Source organism: Amphibalanus amphitrite, unplaced genomic scaffold (genome assembly GCF_019059575.1).
Source record: "Amphibalanus amphitrite isolate SeventyFive unplaced genomic scaffold, NRLGWU_Aamphi_draft 000792F_arrow, whole genome shotgun sequence".
In the NCBI taxonomy this organism is placed as follows: domain Eukaryota; kingdom Metazoa; phylum Arthropoda; class Thecostraca; order Balanomorpha; family Balanidae; genus Amphibalanus; species Amphibalanus amphitrite.
The window spans coordinates 233059-248377 of NW_024882286.1; the positions used below are offsets into that span (position 1 = coordinate 233059).

At 51.7% G+C, this 15319-nt stretch overlaps 1 protein-coding gene across 3 annotated transcripts in view; it reads right to left on the reverse strand.

Annotated features, from left to right (window-relative positions):
• LOC122366239 (trithorax group protein osa-like) overlaps positions 1-15319 on the reverse strand; it is a 96013-nt gene that overhangs the window by 80294 nt on the left and 400 nt on the right. For all 3 annotated transcript variants that reach the window (XM_043338243.1, XM_043338242.1, XM_043338241.1), the window contains exon 2: positions 8432-8695. The gene's annotated coding sequence lies outside the window, so the exon portion shown is untranslated. The remainder of the gene's footprint in view (positions 1-8431; positions 8696-15319) is intronic.

Here is a 15319-nt window from a genome sequence, read left to right on the forward strand (position 1 = left end):
AGAACAGTTTTGTAGCCGGAGCTGAGACGAGAACAAATCAGGAGCTTTTATGGCTCAATGATCACCCTAGCCAAATATATCGGTATCGATTTTAGGTTTGAAGACTGAAGTCATTCCCATAATTACACTTTGTCATTCCCTTACCGAGGAATCCATTCCCTTACGGAAAAATGCCAGCCAATCAGCATTCAGCTGGTTTGAACTACGTAATCTGATTGGTCAACGCGTAATCAGCTTCCGCTGCAATATAGGTAAGGCCTCTACGAAAGACGGAAATTGGTTCTTATGTAAAAATAAAAACACATTTTGCAAATATTCATTATGTTATTTCCTGACCATTTTAAGCATAAAAACTCATAAACCTGTGGCAAAACAACTGGTTTGAGGAAGGTAGTTTAGGCATTTCCTTTAGGTAATGGCTGTAGACCGAATTCCCACCGAGTACCTACCTATATACGAGTACACATCTGTTGTCCGATTCAATTTTGACATGGCAAAGCCTCTAGTGCCTCATCATCAGGGTATAATTGCTGATGTATGCCACTAATCTGATCGGTAATGCATATTGCATAGGTAATGCATATTGCATACCCTCGTGGGGGAGGAGGCGTTGTATAGTTACAATCTCTCTGTCTGGGTTGTGCATGAATCGGCGCGAAGCGCCGCGAAAATTGGCAAAAAAACATCAGGCAAAACTGCTCTAAAATACGAATTTTGCAGCCGTTTAACAAGCTTGATACCAGAAAACCTTGGGTCAGGTCACCAAGTCAAGTAGTCAAGTCGCCTAAAAGTTTTGTGGACCTGTCAACGGTATAGTTTAGGTATTTCCTAGAAGCTGAAAAGTTAGTGTAGTGTGACTGCAGAACTGTGGGGTCGGAGCCGGAATCAGTCGGAGTTGACAGTTTTGGCCAGAGTCGGAGTCTTGAGTCGAAGTCTTCGAAATTGTTCAGATTTTGGCTCCGAGGTCGGATTGGTTTAAAGTCATGCTCTTGGCTGGTTAGACGAAATATACTGTGCCCGTTTTCGGCCAGTCGTGTTATACGACACACGTTGATCACGATATCAAAAATCGGCAGTTCCGCGATGACAGGTCGGATAAGAGCTGGAGATTTTGTTGGGCGAGGTGGCAGGGGTCAGACCAATGCATGTAGGCCCCTGGCCCATACCCCACATACTGAGTATCTAAACCTCCTGGACCCTCTCAGATTCGGCACCGTTCCATCGCTTCCATCCTCAGGACAGTCAAATCCTTCTCCTCCACGCTGCGATCCCCTGCTCCGGGCTGGACGGGCAACTCTATCCCATGCGGGAATGACTCCACTGGAGCCGTTGCCGGGTACAGTGAGTGCCAGTGGGCTGCCTGTTCAATTGGTCGAGTTCAGCCCAAGTGGCTCACTGGGGTGGCTGCCCAGACCAATTTCTCCCACTAATTCTCTCATCCTTCCGGCTCTGAAATGGTCTCATTGGACCGAAGGGCCTAATCAAATTTCGAGTAGGAAAACAACCAGTAAAACGCCTTTTGGGGCGACCAACGGAGCGAGCGAGGGGGTGGGCCTTTCACGTACGAAATTGCGAGGGGGTACCTCCAACCAACTTGTGCACTGCACCCTACTAACCGGTTTCAAACGATGTGCCAAATTTGAGCGCAATCGGCATGCCGTTCTCGAGATCTGTAAGCGGCACCCTGCACGTGCGCACGTGCAAAATGGGTCCCAACTGACTTTTGCACGGCACCCTGACCCTAATAACCGGTCCCTAACCATGTGTCAACATTCAGCACAATCGGTTCAGCCGTTCTCGAGATCTGGAATCGACCCCTGCACGAACGCACGTGCAGCACCACCCCAACTGTGGCACATGGTCAATGGTCATGGATATGCATTGCCTGGTGGGTGCCTACCTACCTACATGCCAACTTTCAGCGCAATCGGCCCAGTATGTTACCGAGATACCTATTGCAATTGTTACAAAACTGACACCTCTTCGTTTTTCACGTGGCGGGTGCATGATGGGTCACCCACATGCATCGAGAATAGTTCAATACTTGTTAGAAGGAATGAAGCTACCCTACAAAAAATTACCGCATGTAAATCAGTCAAGTGGTTCCTGAGACATAAGTCTCGCAAAAGCGTGACCACGGCCGGCCGGCCGCTGGTACTCAGAAATTTCCCGAAAGACTACGCTCGCTTCGCTCGCTCCGTAATGAGTTTGGGGGGGACGTCCCCCTTCCATTCTGAGAGTGGGGGGGGACGCGTCCCCCCCGTCCCCCCCGGTGACGGCGCCCATGGGCCTCTCCTGCTTGGTGAGCCCAACTTCTGCTGGAGGCGCCCTATTTCTGCTCAACCTTTGCTATGTCGCCTCTGTTTTGCTCGGGGCGCCCTCTCTGCCGCGGGCTATGGGCGCCTTTTTCGGATGTCGGGGGGGGGGGGGCGGCCGCCCCCGTCGCCCCCCCCCCTGGATCCGCGCCTGTTTAGACGTGCAGGTGGCAGGTCAATGTCACTCCTTTAACCGGTCACAGCTTCCCAGCTATCCGCCGCGTTTCGCACTGTCATGACCTCCAGACCGGTCCATATCGTGACCCAATCAAATCCCGATGCCTCCTAATTTTAGTCCTTTCCGGTCTAGCTCCGCAGCTACACCTGCGGTAGGAACTGATGGTACTTACCAGTCTCGTCTCGGCTCAGCGGCTCACTAACGATCACTAGTAATTGATCGTCCACAAAACGGTGCTCGGGTCACGACCCCGGTCAGATCACAGTCGCACCGACGACCGCACTGACATCTATCGGCCAAAAACACCGCACCTCGCCGCGTGAGACAGCGCGGTGCGCCGCGTGAAATTCGGCCGCCGAGGCGGAGCGACGGTCGTGCACGCGTGAAGACGCGTCGTCTGACGGTGCCGGCGGCGAGCCACGGAGATAGTGGATAACAGAGGACGGCCCCAGGACCGTTAGACGAGTGAATGGGACAGTCGCGGACCACGGCAGACGGCGCTTCCTGTCCGGCCAGATTGTTAAAATGCATGGACGAAACAATGCGGCTGTTAGTCGTGACACGATGCCGTGTTCCCGAACAAAGAAAAGGGTTATCTGTGGTGGAGGATGGTGATAAAGGATCAGGAAGTAGGCAGTTTCAGCAGCCAGGTGAGCGATGATATGCCAATCATCGCCCGATCACGAGCTGATTTAAACGGCGCATCCACCGGGGTGGGTGCTTATTTCCAGATTTGTCAGCGGTAACTGATTTCCCATCATGTCGATCTCACATTCGCGGTTGTTTGAACCACAAAGCACCACCTGGTAACACCGTCCGTGAATGTCAGGGTTGAGGGTTCAGTGAGTAGGTATCGGCATAGTGCATGGTAAACTGAGGGTCGCCAGTTTGGCCTCACTGAGCGAGAGGACACGGTAGGTATCCATCCAGACACTTCTGTGAGCTGTCACAGTCTGAAGCCTATGGTAACCACGTCACACGTGACGCCTGTGACCGACGTGACGAGCTCACGTGATACGGAGACGTGACAGCCGGCCACCGGCGGCCCATGCGTCACAATTACCAACAATGGCGTCGGTGACGCTGTCACACTCCTCCCATCAAGCGATGTAGCTTGGTGAGATGTAGCATGACACTTCGTGACGCTGTGCCCAGTGATGCCGATGATGATATCCCGTTTTGCCGCTGCTCAACCCCATCCCAAACCGTCTCACCAAACCATATCGTCTAGACCAAAATAAGCAGCTCCCATCACCTATCGCATTGGCACCTTTTCAGTCTCTATAGCGCATACCGCTCTCACTGCCATGCAGACGGCCCGCGGCGATAAAAAGCAGCCACTCCCCCCGCCGCCTGCCGCCGCCGTCTTTCAGGCACCGAAATACGGAGCGGGTGACGTGCCGCGGGGTAAAAACAGAGTGCCAAGAGCCCGAGGCCGACGTCCGGTGTCCTCCCCCACCGAGCTGTGACGTGCCGACTGCCGGGCCAGCGAGCGGAGGGCTCAGGAGTCGGGATGAGAGGTAGAGGTGCAGTGCCCTATACTTGACTCCCCTGTGTGAGACTGCCAGGCATATGACACCGATGGTAAGGTTGATGCTTAGGCAAACAGCTCTGACTAATGAGAAAGTCGTCGCAAATGAGAGAGAGAGAGAGAGAGAGAGAGAGAGAGAGAGAGAGAGAGAGAGAGAGAGAGAGAGAGAGAGAGAGAGAGAGAGAGAGAGAGAGAGAGATCCTTCATTCGCTCCCCTTAATTCGCCGCTTCAAGTCCCAACTCAGAGCTTCCAGCCCCTAATGGGTTGGACGTTGTTAATACACCGTCAACCATAAATACCGTGGTTTCATTATCCGGTAGCGGTTGGACACCATGCATGGCACGGGATAGCACACAGGGAGAAGATGCTGTCAGTGCTGGTATGCAGCATCGGATGGCCCTAAAAAGGATCTGTGGTATGCAGCACGGGATGGTACCTCCACAGAGGAGACGAGACAGCACCGTTATCCCCCGCCGCGACCGACCGTCCCGGTCAGTTACACGTAATGGGCTGAGCAGACGGAGCTAATGACGGAAGGTAAAGCTTCAAACCACGCTGAACAGCAGTCTTTATAGAGACTTCTCGAAGAGAATGACCGCTTGTGTTTGATTGGGTAGCAGCCGTCTTCCACTGAGTCCCAGTCCGCTAGTCGCTCGCTGGCATTCGACTGTATCGCAGCTGTCTTTCATTGAGCCCGGTGATGAGTTTGCCTGGCGCCCTCACTGACTGACGCACACTCTTATACACACAGGCCGCAGACGCAGCACATCATCACGTCACATCACTGTCAGCGCTGATGACCACGTCAGTCGTGATGGCTACGTCAGCGCCGGTGTATGTTACCCATCATCACCTCGGTGCGACACGGCCCCGCTGCAGCAGGGAGCTCCGTTCCGTACCGCAGAGCGGCGGAGAGGACACAGGGCAGTGCAGTCCCGGTAATACTGCTGAACGGCTGCACTGGGGAACTAACGAGCCCGGTTATGAAAGAAAAGTCCGTGGAAGCTGGTTGAGCTATGCTGCTGAACAAACTTGGAAAGCTGACAGCATGGTAATGCGGAAAGTCACTATGCTATTGAGATTATTGTAATCTCAAGTGAAAAGCCCAAGCAGCAAGAGGAGCTCTAGTACCTAAATAGCAAACAGCAGAGAAACAACAGAAAATCTTAGATACACGATACACCAGCGCATGTCACTCCCGGACACTACAGCCGCAGGTCACCGTGCAACAGACCACTCGAGCCGCACCGTGCACAGAGCATCAACATAACGGGCCGCAGCGAGCGGTCGCCGGTCGCCGGGCGCGGCAGGTAGGGATGTGCGGCGGACGGCCCACAGGGTCACCGGGACGGACGGACCGATCATGGCCGGTCGGACCGCCCCCCGAGGCCACAACGGTGCCGAATGGAGCCGAGCGGAGAGCGGAGCCGGAGCGGAGACTGGGAGCCGAACTGGGCTGATAAGAAGGGCTGAGCTAATGTGGAGAGCTGCGGACTGGGCTAAATGGAGCCGAGCCGAGAGCGGAGTCGAGCGGAGACCGGGAGCCGAGCTGGGCTGATGAGAGCTGGACTGAGGAGGTGTAGGGAGAGAGACGGTGGCGGAGATGAGAGGCGTAGCGTAGGAAGCAGCGTAGGGGTTGGCAGAGGTGAAACAAAGTGGTGATGAAAAATTACTTAACAAACGTGTTATAAAAGTCATTGAGCATAGGCTTGCGGTCGGGATTAATGACAAGTTTTACTAGAGTACTTTTAGGTATGGCTGCCCAGTGGTCTGCAAAGCCGATTCTGCATGTAGAAAAAAAAAGACCGACTCTAAAAAAGACCAATGAGTGAGTGATAAGCTCATCGCTGAGTGAGCAGCGCGACAAAGAACTGATCACGGAAGTCAGCGCAGTGAATGCCGGCGGGCGGTAGCCGACCGCGGAATAAATGAAACGATAACCAAAGGAGTGGCTGAGCCGGAGAAAAAGGCCGAGAGAACCGTTCGAAGAGTGAGAGCGGCAGCTGGCGAGGCTGGCACTTCCGCCCGACCAACGGCGGGGATACGGGGAGGAGTGGCACAGAGAGGTTGGGTCAAGGAGAGGGGGTCTGACAGGAAAGTGGGCACCGAGAAGGTTCTAAGATAGGTGGAGACACGGAGAGGGAGAAGAAGAGGGGAGGGAGGGAGGGAGGTGGAGAGAGAGAGAGAGATAGAGAGAGAGAGATAGAGAGAGAGAGAGAGAGAGAGAGAGAGAGAGAGAGAGAGAGAGAGAGAGAGAGAGAGAGAGAGAGAGAGAGCTGGCAGAGCTGGGGAGGAGGAGAGGGATCACGGAGTCTGACTTTACTGGAACACTGATTGGATCCGAAGGTTTGGCGGAGGTGAGGAAGGCAGCTGTCGGCAGCGACTAACGAATGCGACAAATGACAGCGACTAACGAAGGGATGTCAACAAGCCTTCAAGCCTTTGAGTGGGACGAAGCCAGATAACGAGCCAGCGGAACGAATATATCCTATCTCTGACAGGGACAGCAAGGGACACGAAAAGGGCAGGCAGCAGAGAAATGTGAAGAGACTCTCCAACCCTCTCCCACGATTGCAGTACACCGGGTGATGGCCTTGCTGTCTCTTGCTGTATACAAAGACGGCTGCAAATCGGGACCTCCATAGCATGCTGATATTAACAGCTCATGCTAGGGTGATAAAATGTGAATCAGCATGCAAATAATGCACCATTAGACCCGGATAGGTTTATGTTCATCCCGATATACATAGTTCATTGATTTATCAGTTTCTCTCATATATTTCCATGGTTGTGCTTTCTATGATTGTGCTGGGATAGCAGATATTTTATCAAAACATTTTATCAGGTTCCCTATTAGGTATCTATCGTTTCAGTAATGGCCGAAGGAAAGCACACCAGTCGAGGCACTTGAGTCCAGAGAAGCTGGCATGAACTTAAGTGTGGAACTAAAAGTGTGGACCATCTTGCTGAGCACGGAGGTGACCTTCACCTAGCTCTGTCCCAGAGCACAGACAGGCCGACCAAACCTGTCATAGCGCAGCCTCGTCGCGCCACTGACCCAGACGGGAGAGGCAGAGGAGGGAGGAAAAGAGTGGTGAATGATGGCCGAAGGAAGGAAGCGGGCGGCTGGGAGGTCAGATGAAGGACCCCAGACTGCAGAGAGGCACAAGGTCCTATGCAATTCACGGCATGGATGGACAGTGGACACACAAGGAGACAAACTGGAACTTGGAAGACCTCACCCAAACGGGGATCAGCGAAAATAGGTAATAGCTATCACAGCAGCTTGAGCGAGCGGAGGCACAGGGCCGGAGTAGGGAATGCCCACTCTCGCCCAACACGTGAGCTGACCTCCAAGGCGACCTGGGTGCCGCCACCGCCAGCCCAGACCGGTTTGTTATTCCAGGGCGCACGTCTCACGACTGGGGCGTGCGACGGTGGCGCTGTCACCCGACCTTGAACCATTTGCTGGAGCGGCGACGATCGTCGTTCTCCGACGACACGAGAGAGGAGGCGGGGGGAGGAGGGGAGGGAGATGAGAGAGGGTGCGGCTCAGAGGCGCCCGTGGGGAGGGGCGGGGAGGAGGGACGGGAGAACTGCGACGGACACCCGTGTGAGCCGCGCGCTGTCTGTCCGTCTGCTGCACGCCCAAACAGTGGGTACCTGCAGAGGCGGTACTTCAGAGGGCGCCCGGTGCACCTGACGTCTTGCACAACACCGGCTGTGTTTACCCGCACCCGTGATAGCCGGAGATAGGCGGCCCGCAGCTGACAACTCACAGCATCACTCGGCTGTGAGCGCTGAACTCCCTCGCTGACACCACATGCTCCGCACCATCGACAGTCGAGTCACATCTCCGCCTACGTGTATACCATCTCCACCAGCCATGCAGCCTGTCCATCCCTTATCGATGTCTGGCCCCTTTCTCCCTCTGCAGTCGGCTGTGTTTTCCAAATATGTTGAGCGTTTCTCCACCAATTCGGTCATGGTACTGACCCCGAACCGCATTACAAATCGTCACGAAAGCCATGCGGGCGGGGTAGACAGATGGATGTGGCCCGTATGGTCATTTAAATGCATGAAAACCAGCTGATTTCAACGTCACAAGCATAAAATGAGGGCGGGGTGGAGTAGGTTGGAAGCACGTGACACGAACATTTCAGAGATCGCTCACCAGACATGTGAGACAGAAATAATCATAACTCAGGTCTCGGGACGCTTCAAAACAACACCTACACAACAGAGAGCACCTCAGTCGTAGCATGCGACAACTGCCAGGCCGTAAATAAGCCACCTCCAAGGAGTCTCAAAGGTCACAACCTGTGAATCGACGGCACAGTACATAGTCGTGCGCACAGTGAGTCGGAGTGGCCAGTGCCCCGCAGGTGTGGGGGGTCTGTGGTTACCTGTGAACTGCTTCTCCTCTCCCTGGAACGCCGTCTAGTCGCGAGTGGCACCTCGTGTCCTCCACTGAACACACCACGCGGCGCCGACACCCACGGCTAGCGGCCCACTGACGGCCCCCGCGGCCCGCGGCCCGCCGTGCTGCGGCTCCACAGCGGCACAGCGGCGACTGTGACGTCACCAGTGACGTCATCAGGCAGCCTCCGCTGCCGAGACGACGCGACGGGGGCAACCCGCCGGCGCCAGGTCGCAGAGCCGCCGCTTTACTGAAACGACAAACACATAAGGAGATTGGCGACTCTGTAGAAGCGCCACGATATCTGTTCTGTTTGATGTGTTGTTGGTTGATTTGCAGTTTGCGCTGAAGGTGTATATCCAGTAGCGACGAGGAAAGATTTTCAGATCAGGTCCCATTCGATCGGATCATCTGCCTATCACGGATATGATCGCCCCCGGCTCCGGCCATGCGACAACCGTCAGGTGGTGGAACGACGCCCCGCACCACCAGGAAAGTTACGGCGCAAAACCGCCCCGGCGAGCGCGAGGCCCGGCACAGCACTTTCCTGGAATGCAGAATGCTGTGGATTGCGGATTTGCTGAATCACAAACGGACCAATGAAACTGTCCCCCGCTGCCCACCAGCTTTTACAAAGGTGCGAAATTACCTGTGGAAACAAGGCTCCTGCATTTACTGGAATATCCAGATGAATGAGTTTTGCAAACGTTACGCCATAAAAATACAACACACTTGACTTGTAGCATTTGTAGGGAAAGAGGTCCACGGTTCATTCAGTACCTAAACGTAAGCAACTCACGTAAAATGCCTATACCTTTGCGGTATGCCCAAGTGCTGAATAGATTGTGCCCAACAAGGCGGAGTCGGCAGCTAAGCAGGGTTACCCCCTACGCACGCACTACGCACGCAGAACGAGATATGCCATTTAGCCCTGCCTTACTTGCAATTATCTGCCTCCTCCTGGCTAAGCTCGCACTGAGTCGCGGTGCCGGCGTTTCACCTTCGCAGGGCCGCTGAAGGAGGCTGAGCGATTCGCAGTAGGAAGTCGTAGGTTCTTGACTGGGATCCGGAGAAGGAACTAGCCGAAGGTGAGGAGTGAGGACCAGTGATCAGCGCCGAACCGCAGGACACGTAGACAGCGCTCGAGGGCTCTTCTCCCGGCACTGGGGAGACGGGAGCTATTAGCTCGCGATACCGGCCATCCAGCCGGGCTGAGGGCTGCTGTCGAGCGGACCGCCGCGCTGGGAGTCGCCCGCTCGATCGTAGTGACAGGGCGAACGTCCATTTGGTCCTCGGCAGAGGACAGTCCTTCATCCACCCCCATCAAAAAAGGCCAGTGTGCGGTTCTTCGCAAGGGCTGAGAGCGTCTCAGTCTCTGGAATATGCACAGAATACGATCGCCGGTTATCCTCATCTGAGGGATTTTATTGACAGTGGTGAGTGTTCGGCAGCTGAAGGATGAGGATTGAGGAGCATTGTCATCTCGACGGAGTGCTAAGAAGTGAGAAACATCGTAGCTGCTCAATACGGCCTTCTCAGAGATCAGCTACAAAGGTGTTGCTGCGCTGCAGGGTCTGCAGGGTCCAGGTCTCTCGATGAATGCGACAGCTCGGCCATGGCGATAAATACCCGAGCATCTACCATCTATCGGCGGAGCTCTGCAAACAAGGGACGGCCGAAGAACGGTCTTCCACCCACCTTGTCGTCGGACAAAAATGGATCCACCAGTGCATTGTGCTACCATGGTAGCACATGGTGTGCAAGTACCAACCGTGCCAACCGATAATACACATGAGCACGCCTAATAGGTATTTACTAAGGTAGATGTGGGTTACCCACCCAGTGTTACCACAGTGGGTAGATGTTTACGAATTAGGTACCAACTCAATCTAGCGAAACGTCAAAATAGCACGCATCATGGAAACTCGTGTGGCTCCTGGGCGTATACCTACCCTAGGCCTCACCGGCCTCACCAACATCGCACGCCCCCCCCCCCCCCCCCCACCACCACCACCACCACCTCGCCACCACTTGGCCACCACCACCACACACACATCCCCGTACGCACACATCACAATCAGGGTTTTACCAACAGAAAAATAGCCGTCTGCCGGAATTTTTTGCCGCTTCACATATGGAACGTAAACGGTAATAAAGCCCTATCCGCTAACCGCTTACGGATTCCATGACGGTTTTTCGTCCAGCAGATTTTCGTCGGACAATTTTTCGTCCGCAGATTTTCGTCCGACTTTTTTTCGTCTCGCATTTTTTCGTCTGTACATTTTTTCGTCTGTGCATTTTTTCGTCTGTACATTTTTTCGTCTGTACATTTTTTCGTCCGGACATTTTTTCGTTCGTATATTTTTTCGTCTGTGCGTTTTTTCGTCCGGACATTTTTTCGTCTACAATTTTAACGTAACGTAACCTAACGTAACGTAACGTAACGTAACGTAACGTAACGTAACGTAACCTAACCTAACCTAACCTAACCTAACCTTATACCTACTGATGTTTGCCTACCGGGGGATAAGGAAAAAGTTACTTGCATGAATAGATTGCAAGCAATGGTAAGTCAAATATTTTTAGGTTAAGTGGTTATGCATCAGGCTTCAGGCCTTCGGCCTGAAGCCAGATACACAACCACTTAACCTAAAAATATTTGACTTACCATTGCCTGTAATCTCTCCTAAGGCATTGACTTCGGCACTGCACTGCTTCGCCCCGAGTATTATTATGACGTCATTTGCCTCCACAGTTGAATAGCATTGTAGTATGTTTTCACTCAACCTTGGGTGCACAGACGTAAAATTTATTGAACGAAAATATGTCCGGACGAAAATATGTACAGACGAAAAAATATACGAACGAAAAAATGTCCGGACGAAAAAATGTACAGACGAAAAAATGTACAGACGAAAAAATGCACAGACGAAAAAATGTACAGACGAAAAAATGCGAGACGAAAAAAAGTCGGACGAAAATCTGCGGACGAAAAGCGTATTTACAAATTGCAACCGAGCTCCGCCGTAGGGTATTTTATTTCCGCCGTAGTTTATTTCACTTGGGGGATTTTCTACCATACATCTGCCTGAGCTTAGGGTAATTACAATTTGTCGGCGACGTTCAAAAATGATGCACCTTTTTTCGCAGTATAGGATATCGCATGTGCATATTTCTGCCTTTTTGGGTGCGCTTTATCGGCTTTTCGTGAGTAACTCGCGTAAAAACCGTCCGATCGCGACGAAACTTTCAATACCCCCGATTTTATCAATTTTACACCTACCCTGAAAATTTCATGACCCTGACCCAAATGACCTCTGACCTGTGACCTATTTCTCGAGACCATGTTTGGCCCAAATCGCGATTCGGCGTATGTCGGCTCGCATTAGCCGCGCGGTTGCAGTCTTCACGTGGTTTCAAGCGTTGAGACATGTGATATGATGCTGGTCCCATGCATTAGGGTGGGTGTCAAGGTCACCTGAAGGTCAGGTCAGCTCAATGACCTTTGATGACCTCGGTTCACTTTTTCGAGTTTTACATGTTTCTAGGCTAGTTTTTGGAGCTGATTTCGAATTTAGCAACCATTTGAACATCACAGGGGGCAGGGCTGCGGAGTCGATGGATTTTCGGCGACTCCGACTCCGGCTTTCAAAAACCAGCTCCGACTCCGACTCAGACTCCGGGCAGAATTGTCGACTCCGACCGACTCCGACTCCGCAGACCTAGCAGGGCTGCGGAGTCGACAGATTTTCGGTGACTCCGACTCCGACTCCGGCTCGGGTTTCTAAAATCGACTCCGACTCCGACTCCGACTCCGGTCACAACTGTCGACTCCGACCGACTCCGACTCCGACTCCGACTCCGACTCCGACTCCGCAGCCCTGACAGGGGGTGTAACGAAATTATCCGGACACCTTTCTTCCCGCTGCAAAAACAAAACAATCTGGTACTTTTTCTTTTAACTGAGCTTGTAGCTACCTTTCATAAAAAACACAGTTTACTCACCTCGTTGGTTTCTGCATATCTTTGGAGTGGTTTCAAAGGACAGTCAGAGAGGAAATGAGAAACCCACACAGTGGCGAATGTTCTGGAGCATTTCCGCCAATGGATTCTCAAGCACACTGGCTTTGATGCGGACCAACGCCGTCTAAACCTGTGCCTGCGGTTGAGCAGTGCTTATGGCGGGTGGCTCTTCATACACCTCCTGCTAAACAAGAGCCCACAGGTTTTCGATTGAATTGGGATCGCGACTTTTTCCAAGTGATAAGCGTTAGCCCAGAATGATTGAAGGTTCTATCGGCATCACTTCCCGTTCTTTCAGGGACTTTTAAGTAGCGCGCCGCCACGCATGAAGACAGCGTGGCTTGAATCAGGCATCAGTGCGCGTTCAGAAACCGTGCCCTCCTATGCCGTCTGGTTGAGCGCCTCCAATCATGCTCCACCACCTTCCCTGGAAAAGCTCCACCCTTGCCTATGGGGCAAAATATAAGGAACAAAAACACACAACAAGACAGATAAAAACCAGGGCTGCGGAGTCGATGGATTTTCGGCGACTCCGACTCCGACTCCGACTCCGGCTTTCAAAACCAGCTCCGACTCCGACTCCGACTCCGGGCAGAATTGTCGACTCCGACGGACTCCAACTCCCGACTCCGACTCTGCAGACCTAGCAGGGCTGCGGGGTCGACAGATTTTCGGTGACTCCGACTCCGACTCCGGCTCGGGTTTCTAAAATCGATTCCAACTCCGACTCCGACTCCGGTCACAACTGTCGACTCCGACCGACTCCGACTCCGACTCCGACTCCAACTCCGCAGCCCTGATAAAAACAAAGCAAAATTAACTCATTACCTAATGAAATTCAGGCTGGAGCAAAAACATAGGTAATGTATATCTATGTCAAATTAGAATGAAAGATTAAAATCAACCTGACAAGCCCTTACGGTCTGACCGGGTCCTAACCACCTGACCTTACTTCGCCTAACTTGACCCAATTCAACCTAGCCTACCACAACACCTGCAGAGGTACCTTCCTGGAAAAATGACGCCCAGGGAGATGACTGTCCAACTTATTGGAATACTACCATGATTGCTTGTCAAAATGTGTGTCATCATGCTCTTGTTTGACAAGTGATGTATAATAAATGTGATATTTAATAATTATCTCCTGACTGTTGACTGTTGAGTGATCAAAATATTCAAATAATCAGGGTACAATCCTGTGCATAGTGCACACTAATCATGTTGTTTTTGTGTAGGCCCTCTGCACATTGTTGTGTGCACTGCTATGTGCACCTTAAGTAAAAAAGTGACTGGTGGTACATGACAAAAGGTTGAGCAATTGTGAAGTTCATGCCCTTGGTCTTGCTGGTGCCAAATGCCTATAGCTATAGCAGGATCAGTGAGGGTTGTAGACATGCTACATACATTGTGCATTGAAGATATTGGCACAAAGTTCATCCGTAATTACTATGCTTAACACCTAATGTAAGAAGCGACATAAATGCCCAGATGATAAAGCTCTCTGGTCAACATCACACAAATTTATTGACATACTTTGCAGATACATATTTACATTCATGGCAAATACTTTCGATTTGATTCAGAAACTAGCTGCTAGTAAGCTTGCATTTTTGTAGGTAGGCAACAACGACCATATATTAAATCATAAAAAACCTTCTCATGGCATTCATCACATATCTTTTTACCGAACAAATACCTTATACCTAGCTACCATGCAATGATTCTAAAATTTGTCCACAATCCATCTATATCTCAACTGACACAATGAATTTCAAATACCCTAACAAAACCTATAACTGTACATAAGAAGAATGCAATACTACAAGAATTATGAATTTCTGAAGTTATTCTCCCATGCTGGAATGTTGAAACTCTACTTTTGTCGTCCATTTCCATGTTTGATTGAGCCATCATATAGAACTGTTTTCGTTCTTCAGTCACAAGCTTTCCCACAAATCTTGAATTTTTACACATCATCTTGAACCATGCTCCAGTCTTTCCAACAAGGTACTATGTAACACCAAAGCAATTTTGATTTGTTACAACAGCTTCAGATCATGATAGGCTTGAGGTTTGTTACACCATTTGCCAGACAAATCTCTACAAAATGTGTATCAATTCGCAAACTAAGTAATTGATCATATCAGTATTTGCAGTTTCCACACAATGTTTCATAATACTATTCTATGTTTATATAAAGAAACTCAAATAATCCACAAATTGTTATCGAAACACTCCCAATTCAAGAATTCACAACAATAACAGTACAAGTTCAGAAGCAAACAAACATTGCGCCACATTTCGTATGAAACGCGCCATCATCCTGAAGTTTCTACCACAGACGGTAGTTCAACCGCAGCCGTAGTGCGAAAACCCCTGCCCACCTTACCCCACGGCGGAGCTCGGTTGCAATTTGTAAATACGCGGACGAAAAACTGTCCGACGAAAAAATGTCAGACGAAATTTTGTCCGGCAACGCGCTTACGTGCCCATCGCGTTTTACGAATTACGCTCCGTATGTGAAGCGGTCTTCAGGAAAAAAAATCCGACAGGCGGCTATTTTTCTGTTGGTAAAATGGCCTCAGTATGTTATCATACAGCACACACACCAGAGGGCTGTTCACGGACCCTGTGTGCGGTCGGACCGCACACAGCCTCCAAGCTCCGCCCACTGCGTCCCTACGTCAGCCTTGCGTCACCGCACACAGCGACCGCTGTGGCCGGTCGTGACTGGCCACAGCGGACCGTCCACCGCACGCAGCCGTGACGTCAGAGCCGCCTACCCATCCCCTACCCCCACGCCTGCTGGACGTACCGCACACACCGCACGCAGCAGTGTGCGGTGCCCGTG